This window comes from Alligator sinensis, unplaced genomic scaffold (genome assembly GCF_000455745.1).
Source record: "Alligator sinensis unplaced genomic scaffold, ASM45574v1 scaffold241_1, whole genome shotgun sequence".
Taxonomy (NCBI): Eukaryota; Metazoa; Chordata; order Crocodylia; family Alligatoridae; genus Alligator; species Alligator sinensis.
In genome coordinates, this window is record NW_005841894.1 from 3,120,458 (window position 1) to 3,142,844 (window position 22,387).

Sequence of the window (22,387 nt, forward strand, 5' to 3'; positions counted from 1 at the left end):
GCTTTTGCTAGAGGGCTTCAGAGCATATAGCTGACACTGTGTATCTACATGTCAACATCACAGATATTGATACAGTTCTGAGAAAAAGGCTTTGTTAGCTAACTTATACTCCCTTTAACATGGGTATCTCTAAAGCAGTACAGAATAAAGTCCATGCTTGCCAACACCTAAAAGCTATAAAGAATTTTGAAATGAAAAATAACTTTGATGTACACTGAACTAGGAGACAGATTTTGGAGAGCAAAATGAAAATGTGAAGATAGTGCAATAGAAATTGACCATCTCTAGCACTGGCTATTGGCTGTTTCTTTCAGTCTCTCAGCATGAGGGTAATAGATTGTAAAAAAGAAGCCACATCCTACTGACCTTACTTGTATGATCCTATTGAATAATCCCAGCAGCTTGTCCGTATTGGTTTAGAATCTGGAGTTTTGGGCCACTAGATTTTATGGATCAAATGCAGAGCCTGACTGGCGATGCCCATTAAAACTGAAAAAAAAAAAGTCCCTTTGGGAATGATCTGGGAATTATTCTGCTTATGAAAAACTATTATTTTAGCACTGAACTCCTCTTACTAACCAGGGACTGTTAATTGTCAAACAGCCATATATTGTGCACACATATCCACTCTGAACAAAAATGGCTTACTTCACTTCTGATCTGAACTGGGGGCTGCAGATGTGAAAGACCACTTTGGCAATAAGTCTCTTTCACACAAAAATATTCATAGAAAATTGAAAGAGGAAAGATGCAATACATATATAATTACTGCATGTACCTATTATAAATAGATTGATAAAACTATCTAAATTGCATGTACCAATTAGCGCACATGCAAGTATTAAACAAGTTTAAAAGTATAATTTAATTAAAGTGATTGAGCATGCTGCAGACATACGTTTTCAAATGTAGATTATATTGTCCCAAGGACAGTGAAATAGGAATAATCTTATTTTTACTTACAGTAAAATTATTTTGATCCATTCTTTGCTACAGGCTTCCATCGCTCCCTATTTCTGTTGCACAAATAAACAGAAGTACAAACAACATCCAGATTATGCTATTAAACCACTGCCATTCACATTTCTATGTTTAACCGACCAGGAGATAGCAAGAAAGGAGAGACAGACTATGATGTAAATAACACACACAGAAATAACTTATTAAACTTCACTAGAACAAGAATATATTTATTTAATACCCATTATGATAACACATCCTATTTCCAGGGTGAGTTACCCTGCATGAAGGTAGGAGAACTATCTAAAGTTTCATTTAATTTCCTATAGCATTGTAGCAAAGACCACTGTACTTAGAAGAGAGTGGTTAACAGTTAATCCCCTTACATGACCATAACAAAGAACATTCAACATGAACCGTAACTTAATGGCATGTTCCATTGGGAATATTTACGTGCAGAAATTATGTAAGCTTTACAGTTCACAGACAGGGATGGTCGATTTGTTATATTATATTCTATTTCTACAGTTTTTCTCTGAAATATACTTACAGATGCAGCAGAAGATGCCAAAAATGAGTAAATTCTGTAAATAATATTATCATGAGACGTCTTCTCACTCTGTGCACAGCTGCATGACTCATCACTGTACACTGAGGAATGTTTAAGCCAAAAAATGATACTACATAAAGAGATAGTGAGTCCCGCAAAGCAGGCATATGATAAAATAATTAAAACATGAAGCCTTCATTTTAAGAAGTTACAGGATAGTTCAGATTTGCATTTTGGACAGTTCTGGGAGACTTTACAAACTTTATAGTGATATTTCCATGCTATTCTTGTGGCAGTACTTCGAATTTGGAAGTTATAAACACAGAGTAGTATAGTCTCATCTTAACTATTTTGATTCTGCAAAACTGAGACTCTTGAGATTCTTTAGTAGCTTCAACCAAGAATTACAATGGAAGTTTATACTGAATTAAGCACAAAGAACAAACAACAAAATTGGTTACTGGATTTACTTTCTGTGCTCCTTTATTTTTCTATTTTCAATGCACTGCAAACTTTTGTACTAAAAATGTGCACGTGTAATTAATTATAAAATTATTGGGAAAAAGCTAGGGGTGGTTGGAAACAGTTGGGATCCTTCACATCTGGAACAGAAGGAGATACAGTTCAGAATTACACAAAAAGTTTATCTGCAACATGTTCAAATATAAATGAACAGCATCGGCTTGTTAGCCAAAATTAACCTTTACTTTGTCACCTTGTTTCAGAGTCAACACTCAAATAGGATGAACGGGGAACTACACAACTGAGCTAGTTTTTATGTTGCTGACATGCTAGCAGTGGTTTTCAACCTTTTTAAACTCAAGGCACTGCTCATTGAACTCAAGCCACCCCTCAGAAACTAAGTCAGCTTTTAGTTTTCAGATGTGTTTTGACTACAGAAAAATAGAGCAATTCTCCTGTTGCAAAAAACTTCTGTTGCAAAGATCTCATAACAGGTCAGGAAGATTTTCACACTGGAGGTGCATCTACACATGTGCTTTCCTGAAAAGTAGACTAATTAGATCCACAGTAAAGCATCACCATCTACACTTAATGGTACAGTTAACTCCATTGTTACTGTGGAGTAATTAACTGTGATGGCAATACTTCTTTTGGCAAACAAATAGTAATACTTCTTACACAAGAACTTATTTTAATATATTCTTATCTGTATTCTAGATTCACATCTTCCAATATCAACTTAATACAGAGTGATACAAATTTAAACAATTCCTTTCAAAATGTTATTTTCTAAAATATAATGGTTTGTTTCTTTCTTTCTTATTATTATTGTTTTGTGTATTTCACTTGAGAAAATTAAACCATGAAGGTGAATCTGGTTGCCTTAACCCTCCTTTTGATTGTAACCAACAGCTGTAATGAAACAGAACCTATAGTATGTTCTGAGCAAAGCTATTGATGCATCATAATAAACATTAAGAACAAACTTCTGGTTTGATATTGTTGACCTACACTTACAAAAATATGTCCATTAATAAAAAAAAAGTTAAAGTGGAATGACTAGCATCTAACACACTATAAATTCTGAATGTCAGAAAGAAAAAATGGATCACAAATCAATATACTTTTTACTCATCCTAAATATATAAATAACAATTTCCATTTCTCAATAGCAAATTCAATCACTTAAGGTGCAGAAACTGCTTTAAAGCATGCAAAGTATTTATCATCATAATAAGTAAATAAATTATTTAATAAAGTTTGTACTGTAACACCCTCTGTCAAAGGTAGCTTAAGCTTTGTATCAAGTTTAATTTAGCACAACTCTGCCTTTGAAAGAAGTACTATGATCTGGACTACTGAGCTGGAAAGTGAAGTACTGAAAACGTCAAGTGACTTGCCAAAGGTCACAGTGTGCACCAGCGTTTATCACGGCACCTCAGTGACGCATGTAGATGCTCAAACCGCTACAGACCAGGGTGTACATGGAGACACTGTGCCCAGGAATGAAGCAGTTTGAGTCAGGGCAGAGCAGCCAGGGGCTGGCAAGGGGGTCAGCCCCAAGCTGGTGGTGGAGGGGCTGGCTGGGGGATGAGAGTGACCCAGTGTGCAGAGCCCTGTGTCTAGATGGCAGACTGGGCTGACCAGGCACAATGTATGCCTGGGTCAGTATTTACAAGTGCATTTAGGTGCAGTTATTTTCACAATCATAAGATAATTCTGTCCCTTACCAAATTAGTTTGTTGCAGTTTAATAGCGTCATACATATAGACTGTGACACTTTACACCACAACAAATTAGTATACTGAGCAGTTAAGCACATGTGTAGATGCACCCAGTGAAAGTCTATTGGAGAGATAAGAATAAGTGAAGTCTCCAAATTACTACCTTCCTTTTTTAAAGTTTACCTAATTCAAAACAACGTAAGGCTCAAATTCTTTATGCCACAGAGTTAAACCACAGCACTGAGCAAATAGGAGTAGATTCCAAATAGGAAAAGATTTCAAGATCTGGTTTAGTATGAAGGGGCATGTGTAGATGAAGCAGGGGCCCGAAATTAAAGTGGTGAGTTTTAAAAAACACTGCTTCAATTCAGGGCTGACTCAGATGAAGCAGGGGCCCTAAATTAAAGTGGCGAGTTTTAAAAAACATTGCTTCAATTCAGGGCTGATTAAACCCCTGTGTCGTGCACACACCCTGCTAACTTACCTGCCTCTCTGGTAGGGAGGGAAGGATGAGCTACCAGTGGGCAGAGAGGTCCCTGGGCTGCGGGAGGAGGGCTGGTGCTTCCCTCCACAGCAGCTGTGCCCCCCCAGCCCCGGCAGCACCTACCTACAGGCACCTGGCTCGGCTGGTCCTGGGGGGCACTGCAGCTGCAGAGGGAAGCACCGGGCCCTCATGCAGCTCAGGCAGGCTCCGGGGGGGAGGGGGAGGGAGATCAGGCTCACCACTTTTCTTGGGCAGAGCTGTTTTCCTGGGCTGCTGCCAGGCTGCCTGCAGGACTTCCTGCAGAGCCGTGGAGCTATACAGAGCCTACTGCTTAGCTCTGCGGCTGTAGGGGCAGCAAACTAAAACTCCTCAAAGGAGTTTTAGTTTGCTGCGCCCCAAGTCATTTAAGGCGCATTATGCCACTGAGTGTCATACAGCAACTAGAATTAATGTACAATACACTGCCGAGGTGTACAAACACTAACACCATTAAAGCAGTGCAAAAGCATTTAGCCTGCTTTATAGTGTCATGCAAACATGCCTCTCGTTTCATCTACACACAGCCAAGGAGCCCAGATACTCATCTCAAACTTTTTCTCCCCTGGCCCTGTTACTGGAGAACAGCGCAGCTCCTTTAAGGGCAGAGTCTTTATAGCATGGGCAGCCAGCGGTTGAAGGACAACCCCGTAGTCAGTTCAGCTGACTGGGGCTCACATGACCAGAAGAGGGCTCAGGCAAGAACTATATAAGCCCTGGAATTGAGCTAGTCAAGGAGGCCAGCCCTGTAAGTTGTGGAGCTCCTGACAGCAGCATGGTAGGAACACTGAATCTACGAGGACGCTAGAAGAAAGCAGCTTTGTAGGCCTGGAAAAAAGAAAGAGCCACCCAGAAAGAGAGAGTTTTGTTAAGCAGGCAAGTGGCCTTCATTTTTATGTTAGGACCAATGGCTTGGGTTTGGGACTAGAGGGGTGATTCAGAGGTCCCATTACGGTCCTAGGGGCACATTATTGTGCTGGGACCTGTTGGGGACAGGTTCAAGGTAGAGTGGGGGCTGGAACCTAGAAGCTAGGCTTAGAACAGTGGGCTTGGGCCGCAGGACCAGCTACGATAGAGTGGCGAAAGCTGGGAAGGCTAAAACCCCAACAAAGAAAGGAAGTCCTGGAGTGGCCTGGAGATGAAGGAAGAAATGTCCCACCCAACTGGTGATTCAAGTTCTGTGAGGCATGGGGCATGGCATAGGGGAGGTATGGAGCCATGCAATTAGTCCATAAGGCAAAGGACCACAACCACCAGGTGTTCCTTAAGTCTGGGAAGCCCTGGGGCAGCCTCCCGTTTATAACCATAAGATGTGGCAGGTGAGTGAAGGGAAGACTGTTCCCAGAGCGATCAGGGCAAAAAAGGAATGTTGGGGGCCTTCAGGGGCTTACAGCCACCCGTGGAGATGGCACCCTGTTACTACAGATAATCTGCAAAAAAAATTCCATAACTTCTAGAAGACTTGAAGTGCTATGGAAAAAGACTCTTCTATGACCCTGTGGTACTTCTGTTTGTGGGCAGGCATGTGAAAAATATTTAGCCAAATGTATTCATGGAACTTCATTCAAAAAGGTTTGTATCAGTTCTTACTTTATGAAAACCACTTTGCCACTAATCAAAAAAATCATCAAATAATTAATCACAAAAGCAAGAGTCTGTTGATCACGATGTTAATTATGGTGGAGACTAGAAAAATCCACAGAAGTGAGGTGATAGCTGTACAAATGGGATTTTTTTTTTCCATATAAATTAATCTAAGGGAGAACTATGTGTATATTATGCTCTTCTTGACCTGCTGCTCTTGACCCATGCTCTTCTTGACCTGCTGGTCACAAACAGGAAAGAATTGGTGGGGAACATAGTGGATGGCAACCTGGGCAGTAGTGACCACAAGATGATTCAGCTCAGGTTTCCTGAAGAAAGGAAGGATGGAGTGCAGCAAAGTAAGGACCCTGGACTGCAGAAAAGCAGACTTCAACTCATTAGTGAACTCCTGGGATCCCCTGGGAAGCCAGACCAGGGTGGGGGAGGAGTCCAGGAGAGCTGGTTGTACTTTAAAGACTTGCAGAGAGTGCAGGAACAAACCATCCCAATGTGCAGGAAGATTAGCAAGTATGGCAGACTACCAGCTTGGCTTAGCAGGGAACTGTTTAGTAAACTAAATCACAAAATGAAAGCTTATAATAAGTGGAAACTTGGACAAATAACTAGGGAAGAATATAAGACCATTGCTCAGGCATGCAGGGATGAAGTCAGGAAAGCCAAAGCGCAATTGGAGTTGCAGCTAGCAAGGGATGTGAAGGGTAACAAGAAGGGTTTCTACAAGTATATTGGTAGCAAGAGGAGGATATGGGAAAGTGTGGGTCCCTTACTAAATTGCAGAGGCAACCTTGTGACAGGGTGCAGAAAAGGCTGAAGTGCTCAATGCCTTGTTTGCCTCAGCCTTCACTGGCAAGGTCAGCTCCCAGACTACAGCACCCGGCAGCACAGTTTAGGCAGAAGCTGAGCAGCCCTCCATGGTGAAATAACAGATTAGGGACTACCTAGAAAAGCTGGACATGTACAAGTCCATGGGGCTGGACAGTATGCACACAAGGGTGCTGAGGGAGCTATCTGATGTGACTGCAGAGCCATTGACCATCATCATCATAGAGATCAGAATAAGTCCTGGATGATTGTAAAACGGCAAACATAGTATCCATATTTAAGAAAAGGAAAAAGGAGGATCCAGGGAACTATAGACCATTCAGCCTCACCTCAGTCCCTAGAAAAATCATTTCTAAGCACTTGGAGGAGAAAAAGGTGATCAGGAACAGTCAGCATGGATTCACTAGGGGCAAGTCATGCCTGACCAATCTGATTGCTGTCTATGATGAGATGACTGGCTCCGTGGATGCGGGGAGACTGGTGGATGCAGTGTAACTTAACCTCAGCAAGGCTTTTGATACAGTCTGCCACAGTATTCTTGCAGGCAGGATAAGGGAGTATGGGATGGATGAATAGACTGTAAGGTGGATAGAAAACTGGCTGGAAAACTGGGCTCAGAGAGTAGTAATCAATAGCTCAATGTCTAGTTGGCAGCTGCTATCAAGTGGAGTGCCCGACTGGTGGATGCAGTGTAACTTAACCTCAGCAAGGCTTTTGATACAGTCTGCCACAGTATTCTTGCAGGCAGGATAAGGGAGTATGGGATGGATGAATAGACTGTAAGGTGGATAGAAAACTGGCTGGAAAACTGGGCTCAGAGAGTAGTAATCAATAGCTCAATGTCTAGTTGGCAGCTGCTATCAAGTGGAGTGCCCCAGGGGTTGGTTCTGGGGCCAGATTTGTTCAATGTCTTCATCAACTAACTGGAAGATAGCATAGAGTGCACCCTCAGCAAGTTTCCAGATGACACCAAGCTAGGGGGAGTAGTAGATATGCTGAAGGATAGGGATAGAATTCAGAGTGACTTAGACAAATTGGAGGGTTGGGCCAAAAGGAATCTCATTAGCTTCAATAACGACAAATGCAAAGTCCTGCACTTTGGATGGAACAATCCCATGCACCAGTACAGGCTGGTACTCTGCAGAAAAGGATCTGGGGGTTACAGTGAACAATAAGTTGAATATGATACAGCGGTGTGCCCCGGTTGTCAAGAAGGTTAACAGCATACTGGGCTGCATCAATTAGTGTGTTGGCAGCAGGTCAAGGGAAGTGATTATTCCCTTCTATTCAGCATTATTGAGGCCACATCTGGAGTACTGTGTTCAATTTTGGACCCCCTGGTACAAAAAGGATGTGGACAAATTGGAAAGTCCAGCAGAGGGTGACAAAAATGGTGAGGTGGCTGGGGCACATGACTTATGAGGAAAGACTGAGGGAACTGGGATTATTTAGTCTAGAGAAGAAGAGATTGAGAGGGGATTTAATAACAGCCTTCAACTACCTGCAGTGGGGTTTGAAAGAGGATGTTGCTCGACTGTTCTCAGTGGTGGCAGATGACAGAACAGGGAGTAATGGTCTCGAGTTGCAGCAAGGGACGTTTAAGTTAGATATCAGGAAGAATTTTCTCACTAGGAGGGTAGTAAAACACCAGAACAGGTTACCCAGAGAGGTGGTGGAAGCTCCATCCTTGGAGGTTTTCAAAACCTGACTAGACAAAGCTTTAGCTGAGATGATACTAGTTGGGGGTGGTCCTGCTTTGAGCAGGGGGTTGGACTAGATGACCTCCTGAGGTCCTTTTCAACATCTAACTTCCTATGATTCTATGATTACAGTATTTGTTTGGTGTATTTAGGTGGTGTTAAGGGGCGGGGCTGAGAGGGGGCTGCTTGTTTTTAATATACATACTGCTACATGTTCACATGCCCTCAGTAGCAAGAGCACAGGTGATCAGATGATTAGGACCTCAGGGAAAATGGATGGATTGGTGTGATCTGGAGAGGCTGAGGATCATTAAACAGGAGAGACTGCAACAGTACATCCAGGAGATATGAAATGACGGATCAGCAAGACTTGATGGTACATACCTGTACTTGCTCAATAAATTTTGTTATATGTATGTCACATGCTACATGGTTTCTTAAATCTATAGCCAGGTTATTAAACAAGGAGGCAAAGCATTTAGTGAGACCCTGCTTATTTTGAGGTGTCTTCAAGAACCCTAAAGTCAGAGGTCTTAAACATACCTCTTTTGACAGCCATTCCTTTATTCTCTACCTTGAAAGTCAGTTCCCTTCACTTTTATATCAATATGCTAAAAGAAAAACAAACTGAACATCTCAGAATGTAGTTTAAATTTTCTAGAGTACATTAGCACATTTAATGATTTGCACATCCATTCAAACACTACTGCAGTCTTTCCTATTTCCTAACTAAGAAAAATCTTCTATTTAAAGTATAAATTCTAGATTAAAATTAACCTGAGAACTGTCTATCTCAGATTACTTCTGACACTGATGCATTTAAATGGGCAATTAAAACTACAGAAAACCTAAAATCATAAATACTAGTGATAACAATAATAATAACTCAAAAATTTTGAAAGGGTTGGAACAAAATATTTAAAAAAGAGAAAACAGGCCACCAAAGAAACTTACATACGAGAAAAAAACAACAAATTTTCACTGATCTGCTATCCTATGATAAATCCAGACAAGTACTTAGCCCGCACATGCCTCTGTCTACATAACAGACTGGAAGGAAAACTGAAAAGTGTGAAATGGAGTTTCAGACAGAGTGAAATTGTGGCTGCTCTGGTTAAGGTTGTAAAAGTGTTGCCATTCTAACCCTCTTCTTGCAGTCACCTATCTTTCAGCAAGCCTCACTGTTTGGGTATGCAATTTTCCTGGCTTATTCTCTGCCAGAAGAGAGTTTCTTTTGGAAAGTTGGAGGATGGAACTTTTCAGCCATTTTGAAGTCTGAGGCAGGTGGAAAGCATTACTTCATCAAACACAAACTGTGACAAGAAGGACCTCTGCCTTAGTCCATGCACATATCATAAGACGAAAGCTGTCCAGGTATTAAGGTTCAGATATAAGAGGACTTGCTGAGGACTACTGACAAATGCTGGAGAGATGATCAGCATACATCATGAATTTCTGTTTGCCCCCCAAAATACCTAAAAATCCATAAAAAAAGAATTCTTAGTAATTTTCATGCAATTCAACAGTGTAGCTTGCAAGCTTTGTAGTATTACTACTCCCACAACTCAAACTTCCTCTAGGAACCTTTCCAAATTTCTGCAGTAAAAGGGGCAAAACCTTCCAATGGCTCTTTGACTCTGCTTTCCTTTTCTCTTAAGTGGGTGGATGGTTTGGGGTACACAGTATTTTTCCAATCACTTTATTCATGCCACCTATACTATGTCAACAGGTCCTTAAGGAAAGTAAGACCATTCGATTACTGAACATCCCTTCATTCCAACCACAGCATTAGGGTAACAGATCTGTTTCTGCAACCATCTGAAATGTCATTGTGTCATGCAACTCCCATACATCTACATATATTTCTAAGTCTTCAGTGTTTTTCTTTTTTATTTCTTTTTTGTGTTTTGGTTCATTTTAAATATCAGAGTAGACCCTGGCTAGCTATGCTAAATGCTTGTGAGAAACAGAGAATGTAACAGAAGGTCTATTCTTACCTCATTTCCCAGGATCATAAAGCAGCTTCAGAGCCACTCCATGCCCAAGACTGTTCACCCCTAGGCTAGGGACAGACATAACACATAAACCAGTTTAAGTGATCAGAAACAGGTTTAAACCTGTAACAAAATAAATGTTCAGTGCACACAAACCAATTTGAAAATGGCTGAAACCGGTTTCAGATAAACCTGGTTGAATGTAGTATCAGACCTAACTGATTTGGGTCAAACCAGTTTATGCAATGTCTGTCCAAGACCCCTTGCTGGTTTAAGTTAAACCATACTCCCCCAGCATCCTGACATGCTCTCTGGGCTGGGAGGGGCTCTCTGCTCAACAGCAGAGCTGGCCTCTCCCCTCTGCTCCTTGGCTGGAGCTTCAGCAGAGACTGCAGGATTCTGCCTGGCTTCCCCCTGCTCCCCACCTCCCCATCACCACTCCCTGATAAGCAGAGATCCCCGTCCCCTCTGCCTTACACAGACACATAGCATTAGCTAGCATACCACATGCTAGCTGTGGTCTGCTGTGGTAGATGAGACATAGGCAGAATCAACAGATAGCTGGTAATGTTCCTCTGTTGTTTTCTTAATGGGGTTATAAATACCGTGTTATCAATTCCCTGTTGACCGGTCATAAGTCTGGGGGGAACCCCTCCCTAATCAGAGCATCCTGTGGGGGGCCTAGCCATGCCCTCCTCAGCTCAGCATTGTACAAACGAAGGGAGGGCTACTCTAGTGTGTCATCATCACTCCCCCCCCCCCCCCCCCCCCCCCCCGGCTTCTAGCCTGAGCCACTGCAGGCATGTGCCTGCATTTTTTCAAACCAGAGGAGATGTCTGTATGCTTACAAACTGGTTTAGCCTAGCCAAGTTAGACTAACCTGCAAAGATTGAATTAATTCGGGCCCAGGCTTTTTGAATATCTGTCTGTAGACCTAATGCTTTAGGCCTCAGTCTTACAATCCATGTGGTTTTCTCTGGCTCCTGTTAGTTTAGCTCTTTGCCACACCGGAGTCTGCTGCTCCTCCTACAGCACTTAACCCCTCTGTTGCTTCAGAGTGATGGCCCAACAGCTCCCACAAAGTTGATATTAAAATTTTACCACTGAAGAAGCAAGACATAGAATATTTTTTTTAAATGACAAGTAACTTTAGATGCGTCAGTCTTTGTGTGCCCAACCTGGGACACTTTACAGTGGCCTGATTTGAAGAAAGGGTTTGGCATCTACTTTGTCTTAAGTTGTCTGAAATCGGGCACAAAAATATGAGAGAAGGCAACATTTCTTTCTAATAAACAAGGTCTTTTTAAGGACCATGTGGGGCTTCCATAGTGTTCCCATGACTCTGCCACCTTTCTTCTCTGCACTTAAGGTAAGATTTTAGGGTTTTTTTAAATTTTTTTCCCCACCCTCCCTCTCTGCTACAGTTTCAGGCCTTTTCTAGCCAAATGGCAGTTTTCAAGGGCTTGGGGGAAATGCTAAATTTTGGGCTTTCCCCTGAAATCCCTTGAAACCTAGATTACAGTGGTCCCTAGTGATGTAGCGACATGCCAATCCTGGGATATTTCTGTTCCAGGACAGACATAGGTACAAGTTGTCCAGTGACACATGCAACATCTGTCCCACAGTACATCTAGCAGCTGACCCAAAATTTAAAAATCCAAGCCAGTCCAAAATGCTAGTGGTGAGCGCACAAGCATATCCTCTAGTGAACTTTCCTTCCCATAAAAGACTGAGATATGAGGTGCACTCTGCAGAAAACCCTGAAGGAAACTGAACTATTTCAGAAGAAGATCTGAACTATTTCAGAAGAAGAAAACAACTCCAAAGTCCCAGGGTACTTATGGAAAAGGGGGTGCTGCAATCACTCCTTTTCTATCGTGCCAAAGGAGTTCTTGCCCATATGCCTGCTCTAACCACAGAAGCAGTAGTTCTAAAAGGGAAGGAGGAAGTTTCACCAACAGACTAAGCCCAAGCTTTTTTTAATAGGCTAACAATATAGTTTTACTAAGGTTAGACAATGGATTTGTACAGAATGGTTTGGACAGGGATGATGCTGCCTCAGGTGGGGGTTGGTTTAGACCAGGATAGCAAGGTGGGGCAATGGGGGTGGTGCTGAGCTAACCCCGTGTGGTGGGGGAAGGAGGGGTGGCAATTGACCTTATCTGGCCTCGGCCCATCCACCCTGCACTCAGGTGCTAGATGGAGTGGGCAGGCAGGATCTCCCTGGAAACCAGCAGGACCTCCTGTGGGCAAGGCACACTCAGTGGGGCAAATGGGATGGGGCTGTGGGTGGATAGTGAGCAGCATCTGGGAGTGGGACAGGCGGGCAGGGGCCAGGATCATGAGATGGTGACAGTGCAGGACCAAGACCCAGGGCAGAGCTGTGATCTGTTCTCCACACATCCCTACAATGGGCACCAGTTCCCTGGGGAGCAGCTCCCAGCAGCAGCTGTGTCCAAGCAGATCTGTGCATGGACCCTGGCTCCCTGCACTGCTCTGGGCAGGCAGCTGCAGCATCTCCCCCATGGCAGGCTAGGACAGGCATTAGCCTGGGTCTTTGCACTCCCCAACCAGGACCAATATAATTAGAGGAGGTTAAATGGATAATTTTTTTAAATATTTGCATCCCTACTAACCAGGTACTCAACCACAAAAAGGCTTAGCAGCTGATATCCCCAGACTTCTAGTTTCAGCTGCGGTATACCTGGCATGCATTACCAAGAACTTTGTCCCCCACAGAAGACCAAAACTTTTACCTACATCACAGTGTTAACTTTTAGCTAGGGCAAAGTCTGAGCCAGCATGTGTTCAGCATGCCTTTAAAAACATCTTTTGAAAATATCAACAAAGATGCTCCACCGCATGAGAGTAACAAGATAAACAACAAATGCAGAGAATAATGTTTTATGAGTAGATTAATACAATGCAATAAAAATAGCAAGTCAAAGGTCAAATTTATCTCTGCTCTAGATCCAGTGAAACTAATAGATTTGTAATGGAGGTGAACATGGCCCAGAAATCCTAGTATACCCTTGGCAATATAAGTCATTCCCCTATTAATTACATGGAGAAGGTGTAACTGATTGACACTTATTGTTTTATATTGCTATCTAAAATTTTGGATTACATGCCTTATTTGTTATCATACATAAAACATAACTGTTTGCACATGGTGCTCTATGCATAAATATAATCTAGTTACATGGCAGCAGATGTATTGCTTGGGGACACACTTCCCCCTTGACCCACATTCACAAGTCCCATGGATCTCCCTGTAGATGGAAAGGAGGACATGCTTCCTATCAATACAAAAAAAAACTGTGATCCTGAGTGTTTCTTTACAGCTCAATACTCTCAGTCTGAACACCCAGTCACTTTGTGATTGAAACGGATTTGTTTGGCATTCAAATCCTAATAGGAACATATTGCTTCAACAAAAGTCAGTCTAATACAGCCTATCATTTTTAGAATATTCTCATTACTGAAAAAATATACTTGATTTCTGCAATGAATCAAAAACATTGACTGGATTTGTCTTTTAACCCACTCAAGCAAGAAGCTCCTGAACAGATTTCACAGAGTTCATACGATTTATTTGTAATCTCCAACTCAAACACCACAAGGAAAATGAGAGCTGCTTCCCACCCCCACAATGACAATTTCATAATAAATTTAGTTTAGTGTTTTCAAATCATTTGATGCATTTCAGCATTCTACAAAAGCTCTGACTTATATGGCAATGCTATAATATGCTCTTCTTTACTTGGAGTATATGCCTTCTTTACATAGTGTCTTGCCACTGGCATTTAAATTTAAAAAATGAATTCTCAGCACTCTTGCTTGCTATTCATAATGAAAGCCACAGCGGAATCTTTCATGCTTGTTTGCAATTGTGGTTACCCTACTTCTTATAAACAAGGCAACTTCCTGTCTCTCGAGCTCCCACTGCTAAATCAGGTTGAATCATGGCATCCTTCACAGTCATGACCCCTGTATGCATTCATGCTAGAATTCTGTCTAGTTCTATTAACTACATGGTATAGTGAGATAGCATTTCTGAAATAACATCCCAAACAAGACACCTCCCCTCAAACCTAACTAACAATCTGCAGGTATACTCATGTAGATTGCATAAGGTTAAACAGGCATCCTCAGCATTTCAGTGCTTGAGAAACAGCATTGTTTTACGTTAAGTGCTTTGTGATATGAAGTACATGGCATACCTTAAAATAAATTGTTCAGCCAATTAAAACAGCTGCTTATATCAGGCTCACAGAATCAAGTTTTGAATCCTTGACCACTCTAAACATGTGAATATGGGTATACAAAAGTAGATCTGTTCAGGGAATAAAAAAATAAATGTTTTCTTACTAGATGTAGGGAAGTGCATTTTTGAAAAACAGCAACTTTTCATTCTTTCTTGACCCTGTCGTGAATACACTTATTGCACAGCATGACATTAAATGTGTTTTCCTATATGCTGATAAATTATATATGATGTGTGTCCTACTCTGGGTAGTAATAGTTCTCTTATAATTTCTTGCAGCTAATGACAGCCTTGGCATTTCTGACCTGTATTTAGTAAAAAAAATAAATCCTTCCTGTTGTTTAAACAAAGGGTTCTTTCCCCAGCTCTTGACAGTCACCATTTTGCTTACCCATGGCAACCTATTCTGTTCAACAGTCAGCGTCACAGTAGGTTGACACAGAGCCACATGCATGTGGGGCTAGGACTGCATGCTTCAGATAACAAATGGACACCAAGTACCTCTCAAGCCCCTTCTTGCATTTGTGAACCCTCCCCTCAAATCTCTCCAAGCTGTTGGAACGTCAACTGCATTGAAATTGTGATGCGATCAGTTACTAAGGAAAATTTCTACTGCTGAAAAACATCTCTCTCTTGATAGCTCTTTCTGTGTGCCTGTAGCTCCAGCTGCCTCAGTGCACTGTGTCAGTGCTTTAAAATAGAACTGGCTTGATGACTTCACTAGTTCTCTCAAATAGGCCAGTTGGCAGAACTAAGAGTCTGCTCCTGGGTAAAAGAGGGTTTTTTTCTATCCCCTGTCTGAACATTCACTTTCATTCTGACTATGGAAAAAAATCTTCCTGTTGAACACGACTTGAAAAATCCACACATGCACCCACTCATAGTGAGTAGGAAGCCTGTGCAAGTGTCATCTGCTTCTGCAGAATCTAACCTTCCCTTAAAAAATATCTAGTCCCCATTGCAAAGGTAATCTAAACATGAACTGAGCGTACACAACTGCAGTAAGGTCTTAAGATTACAGATACGTGTCCAGTACTGTCATTTCTGCTTCTTGTTTGTTATATGCTAAAGGAGAGGAAAAAGTGCTGCTATCCAGAAAACAAAGTGGACACCAATGATACTGACAAAAAAACTAGATCAATTCCATACTGCTGCTATGTAGACTACAAGCAATAGAGGAAAGAAAGTTTTGAAAATATTAGGCTTAAAAAGAAACAGAGAAATCAAAACAGGGTGTGTCTACACATGCATTTACACCAGCTTCAATTTACTGTGAAGTTATTGTGCGTTAAACGGGAATAGACCGGCATCTACATGTGCAGGTGTTAAAGCACATTAACACTGTGTATGGACTGACTTGGAACTAAAGTTAGTCCCAAGTCAGTCCACACGCAGAGTGTTACTGCACAGTAACTAATAGGGTGTAAATTTGATACCTGCATCATGATACCTGCGCATGATACAGGTATTAAATTTATGCTCAAGTTGGCGTAAATCACCATATTTACTGCGCAGTACAGGTGAGCACAGGTAGATGTGCACCTGTACTGTGCAGTAATTTTGGTTACTGCACAATAAATGCGCACAGGTAGATGAGCCCACAGATATACAGGTCCTTAAGAGCAATTGGAAAGCTGATGGAAGAAGAGAGAAGTAAAGGTCTCTAACACACTGTTTCAGCCAGGAAACAGCTTGTGGCAGCAAAGACGGGAAAACTGAGTCAGTTAAGCAAATTCCAGAAAATGCCAACATTTGAAACATTCTGAAAATATTGTTCATTAGAAAAAAAATAGCACTGCACTTTAGACTGAGTGTATCATAAATTGAGGATATTTTACCATTAAGACTACTAAATCCATACACACTATAGAGTCTGCAATTTAACACAGTCTCACAGGCCAACTTCTGGCCACAATCAAGATGCAGTACCTTGTGATCATGACTCCCTCGACCCAGCAGAGTTGGAATTTTGTGAAGACCTCAGCATGTACTCTTTACATGGGCAGTAGGTGACAGAAACAGAGAGAAAGGAGCATTGTGGAATTCAGCTTAAGGATCAGATAGCATGGTTAACATGTTTTCTTGCTGACATGTTGATTAGCCCATGGCCACTCTTAAACACCTTCTTATGCTCAGAATACTAAGGGCACGAGTAATCCATGTAGGGATTCAACTGGGACCCAGGTGTGGTTGTAATGCAGACACAAAATACTGCTGCTTTTGCAGCATTCATTTGTACCCATACGGGAGGGCAAAGAGCTGTAATTTGGGTCTATGCAAGAAAATCAGATTAACTACCTCAGTACCACACAGACCTAAGGGGGAACATTTTCAAAAGTTCCTATCTGCTTTAGTTTCACATTTAAGTCATTTCAGGAGCCCATGTATCATGGAAAATTAACTTAGACACTGTTGAAAATTTTACTCAAGATTTATGTCCAATCAAAAGTACAGACATTGATCTTCTGAACAAAGACCTTCACTTTATTTAAGATGCCTTCTCTAAAGCTGTTGGTATAACAGAATATAAATGCTTAGTACATGGGTTCTTAAAAGAGATCACAGGGGACTACTCAGGGGTCATAAAAAGACCAGTCTGTTTTCCCCAAAATGGACATCTGCCAATTGTTTACTAGAAGTGGTGTGATCGGTGTTGATTTCCCCAGCTTCAGGTAATGAGTATATGCAAAGTGCTGTGGTACAGGAGTGGCAGAAAAATGGAGTCAACAGTGCTAGCCCAACAATATTTTATCCTTCACCTAGTTCACAAAAGAAAGACATATAGAAGGGCAATATGTACTGAACCTGAAGACAAAAAGGTGAACTAAAGCATGCAAAGGAAGAAAGAAAATCAGGTTTAAAAGAAAGATCAGTAAGAGATGAAGTGGGAAATTGTGTTTGTTTGTGTGTGCACAAATGTCTGAACATGTGCACCCACGTACATATTAGCATTTGAACATTAGCATTAGCATTACAGAAACCTTACTGAGGGTGCAGAAATGAACCATCCTGATGCCCAGACAGACTCACAAGAATGACAAAAGACCTGCTTGGCTTAGCAGGGAACTCTTCAGTGAGTTAAAACACAAAAAGGAAGCTTTACAAGTGGAAACTTGGACAAACAATTAGGGAGGAGTATAAGAGCCTGTTACTCAGGCATGCAGGGATGAAATCAGAAAGGCCAAAGGACAATTAGAGTTGCAAATCGCAAGGGATGTGAAGAGTAACAAGAAGGGTTTCTATAAATATTTCAGCAACAAGAGGAAGGTCAGGGAAAGTGCAGGTTCCTTACAGAATGGGGGTGGCAACCTAGTGACAGATACGGAGGAAAAGGCCGAAGTGCTCAATGCCTTTTTAACTCAGTCTTCACAGGCAAGGTCGGCTCCCAGGTTACTACACCTGGCAGCGCATACTGGGGAGGAGGCAAGCACCTGACAGTGGCAAAAAAACATATTATGGCCTATTTAGAAAAGCTGGATGTGTACAAATCCATGGGGCTAGACAAAGGGCCAGGTACCTCTGAAGCCCCTTTTTGCTACAGAATTTGTGAACCCTCCCTTCAAACCTTTCTACTGTGTTGGAACCTCAACTGCATTGAAATTGTGATGCTATCAGTTACTAGGAAAATTGCTGCTGCTGAAAAACATTTCTCTCTTGCTATCTTGGGATACACCCAAGGGTGCGGAAGGAGTTGGCTGCTGAAATTGCAGTGCTACTTGCTAGCCATTGTCTTTGAAAACTCATGGAGATCAGGAGAGGTCAGAGACACTTACAAAAGGGCGAATATAGTGCCCATCTTTAAGAAAGGGAAGGAAGATCTGGGGAACTACAGAATGGCCAGCTTCACCTTAGTCCCCAGAAAAAGCATGGAGCAGGTCCTCCAGGAATCCATTTCTAAGCACTTGCAGGAGGCGGAGATGAATAGGAAAAGTCAGCATTGATTTACCAAAGGCAAGTCATGCCTGACCAACCTGATTGCCTTCTATGATGAGATGACTGGATCTGTGGCTGCCGGGAAAGCAGTGGATGTCATATACTTTAGCTTCAGCAAGGCTTTTGATACAGTCTCCCACAACATTCTTGCAAGCAAGCTAAGGAAGTACAGGTTGGATGAAGGGACTGTAAGGTGGATAGAAAACTGGCTGGATGGTTGGTCTGCAAGGGCTAGTAATTAATGGCTCGATGTCTAATTGTCAGCCAGTATCAAGCAGAGTGCCCCAGGGGTCAGTCCTGGGGCCAATTTTGTTCAATGTCTTCATCAATGACCTGGAAGGTGACATTGAGTGCACCCTCAGCAAATCTGCAGATGACACCAAGCTGGGGGGAGTAGTAGGTATGCTATAGGGTAGGGCTAGGATTCAGAGAGAGTTCTACAAATTGGAGTATTGGACCAAAAGAAATCTCATGAAGTTCAATAAGGACAAGTGCAAAGTCCTGCACTTAGGATGGGACAATACCATGCACCAGTACTGGCTGGGAACTGACTGGCTAAGCGGCAGCTCTGCAGAAAAGGACCTGGCAGTTACAATGGACAATAAGCTGAATATGAGCCAACAGCGTGCCCTTGTTGCCAAGAAGGCTAACAGCATACTGGGCTGCATTAGTAGGAGTGTGGCCCATAGATCAAGAGAAGTCATTATTCCCCTCTGTTCAGCACTGGTGAGGCCACATCAGGAGTACTGTGTCCGGTTTTGGGCTCCCCACTACAGAAAGGATGTGAACAAATTGGAGAGAGTTCAAGGGCTGGAGCACATGACTTATTAGGAGAGGCTGAGGGAACTGGACTTATTTGATCTTGGTAAAAAAAGACAGGGGGGGATCTGACAGCAGCCTTCAACTCCCTGAAGGGGGGCTCCAAAGAGGACAGAGCTAGACTGTTCTCAGTGGTGGCAGATGACAGAACATGGAACAATGGTTTCAAGTTGCAGCAAGGGAACTTAAAGTTCGATATTAGGAATAATTTTCTCACTAGGAGGGTAAGTAAAGTACCCAGGGTAAGTAAAGAACAGGCTACACAAAGAGGTTGTGAAAAATCCATCTTTGGAAGTTTATAAAACGTGCCTAGTGGCTAGACAAAGCCTTTGCTGGGATGATCTAGGCAGGGATGGGCCTGATTTGAGCAGGGGGTTAGACTAGATGACCTCCTGAGGTCCCTTCCAGCCTTAATTTTCTATGGTTCTGTAACTGTCAGAGGCTGATGGGGGATTTCTGTACTCTGGGAAAGTATATTCTTTACATAAACCAAGCTTTCAAGAAGTCTTTAATCCTTTACTTAGCAATACTTTTGATAAATAAGGTTTTTGCTTTAGGAATGCATCACCAGGGATCCTGGTTTTCTCTGATAAAAAAATTCCTACATTGTCAGATGTAAAAAAAATTAAAAAGCTCAAATCCACGTGTTTCCATGATTAAAATGAAACATCACGAATACATAGATATATATATTCCGTTAATCATGGAAAAATGTGGATTTGGGGTAACTTTTTTAAATCTGAAAATTGGGGATTTTTTAAAAATCAGAGAAAACCAAGATCACTGCACATCACATATCAGAAGTTTTTGGTGTTTTTTCCTAGTGTTCCATGCCCAACCATTGAGCTTGGATCTGATCTGTGACTGTGCTATATTTAAGGCAAAAGATTACAAAACTAACCACTACAGAAAAATAAACTGATGCAAATGACTTCATTTACACAAAAATACTCTCTCTGAAAATAAATAAGGGCTGGGTCAAGGACTATTAATAGATTAATACATTTATTATTCATTTCTGCAGATCATATTTCAAATCCAGAAGTAGATTTGGTAGCCAAAATTTTAAGAGAGCTCAGCTCCTGTTTTCAGAGTCTTATTTTAAATAAGCACATAAGACATTGGTGAGTTGGAAGCTAGGTTTTTCTTTGGTCTGAACCCTTACTTTGGTCTGAATGAGCGCCAAGATCTTTAAAATAAGATCTGACCCTTCCTGTGGGACTTTCTGAAGGTGGACCCCATAGGACTCCAGCAGACTCGCAACCTCTAACAGAAAAGGACTTCACTGGACCCTATCTCTGTCCAACAGTGACCGATAACAGATGTAAAAGGACTGTAGAGTGCCAAGATTGAGGCACATTGCTGGGAGAAGAGCAGAGCATCACACAATATTCACTTCTTTAATGTTACTGCCTCTCAGAATGACTCCAGTGGCTGCATACACACATTCAAATAATCCAAGACAACTCTCCCAGGTTTGTTTTACTGTGAGAAAAACTGACCTGTACAAAAGTTCAGACAAAGAAAAAAAGAGCCTGGGACACTTGGCTGCCAGGGGTTCCTACAGAGAGCTTTGCGGGGATTTTTTTTCTTTTTTTTAAGTGAATGTAGGTAGGGATCATCAAGGTCAGGGAAGGTGGGGGGTAGGCCTGTGTTGTGCACAGGAGTCCTCCAGCCTTCCCCTCCGCTGTGCTGTGTCCCAGCCCAGTTGCAGCTGGGCAGGGAGTACAATTGTATGCTTCCCAGCACCCAAGTGCTGCATTGTGATTCTGGCAGGGAACAAGCCAGGAGGAAGCAAAGTTTTTTTCCACCCCAAGGAACTCAAAGGCTTTATTCTGCTCCCTGCTGACACATGTTCTTCTGCCCCTGTGGTACAGGAAACAAGAAAGAGAAAAGTACACTGGTTGCCTGTACAGAAGTTCTGTCTCCTGCAAGATAGTCTCCAGGGAGCCACTTCACTAGGGTTGTTCCCAAGTTATTGTCCTCCCAGAAGGTGTGTCCCCATGAGCAGGAGTTTGTATTTCCTGGGGACTACTAGCAATGGCATATATATGTGCTGCTTCTGGTTGTCCCTAAGGAATGCCCCTGCATGCATGCTCTGGCACATGGCAAGTTGCCCCAGGTGGGGTAGGGGAGGCTGGGGCAGCACCTGGGCTGGCCCCAGTAGCCTTACCTGGGGTCCTGGGGGCTTTCCAGGGCTTCAGCAGCAGCAATCCAGGTTTACAGAGCCTGGCCAGTAGCCAGAACATGGCTTCTGCTGTCACGTACGCTGTGTCGCTTTTTTCTGGCTCAGGTTTTTTTACACCAGGATCTCCCATTGTCCAAAAAAACCACCTGCCCTGCAAATCAGCAGTACAGCAAATGCCTGTATGTGCAGCAGGTGTGGTTTGTAGTACCGTAGACAGGTCTGCAATACCACAAACCACATATGAGCACTTGTCTGGAAACACCCAGAATGACCACTTTTACCCTGGAAGAAAAATTAGGAACTTCTGTACACTTTTGTGCTTTGTCCTGAGAGAGCAGAGACTCTTCCCTGAAGAAACTGAACATCTGCCCAATCCCACTATCTGCAAGTGGAACTGCAAGTGAGAAATGGGGAAATATGGCCAATAAGTAGCACCTAAAGTAATCTTATTTACCTTTAAAACATTCCCAGTTTATTCGCAATTAATTTCCTTTGGCTCTCTCTAATCATGTTTGATCAATTTGTTCAAAACCCAACTTCTAGCTTGAACCCTTGTATGAGTCCAGTAAATGTAAATCCCAGACCCTGAAGTTAGAGATATGCGCACAAATAAGTGAATCTTCATGAAAACCAGTAAAAAGTTGTAGTTTAAAATGAATCTTTCATCTTCCAAATGTGGCTACCATTGTGCAAAACAGTACATAAAAATTAAAGGTTTTGGTTCTCAGCTTACTATTTTAATTCATATACTTAAAAAGTGGGTTTTAATTACTAATTTGCTACAAATAAGCAATTCCAGAAAAATATGATGATCTTTGCACTTCAGTTAATCTTTTTTTTTTT

At 42.1% G+C, this 22,387-nt stretch overlaps 1 protein-coding gene across 17 annotated transcripts in view; it reads right to left on the reverse strand.

Annotated features, from left to right (window-relative positions):
* KLF12 (Kruppel like factor 12) overlaps positions 1 to 22,387 on the reverse strand; it is a 488,339-nt gene that overhangs the window by 392,108 nt on the left and 73,844 nt on the right. For 2 of the 17 annotated variants that reach the window (XM_025197314.1, XM_025197317.1), the window contains one exon: positions 964 to 1,016. The exons of 12 other annotated variants lie outside the window; for them this stretch is intronic. The gene's annotated coding sequence lies outside the window, so the exon portion shown is untranslated. Of the gene's footprint in view, positions 1 to 963; positions 1,017 to 1,510; positions 1,612 to 4,180; positions 4,327 to 22,387 lie in introns of those variants that run through there. 3 more of the 17 variants (XM_025197309.1, XM_025197310.1, XM_025197318.1) reach the window with 3 other exon arrangements.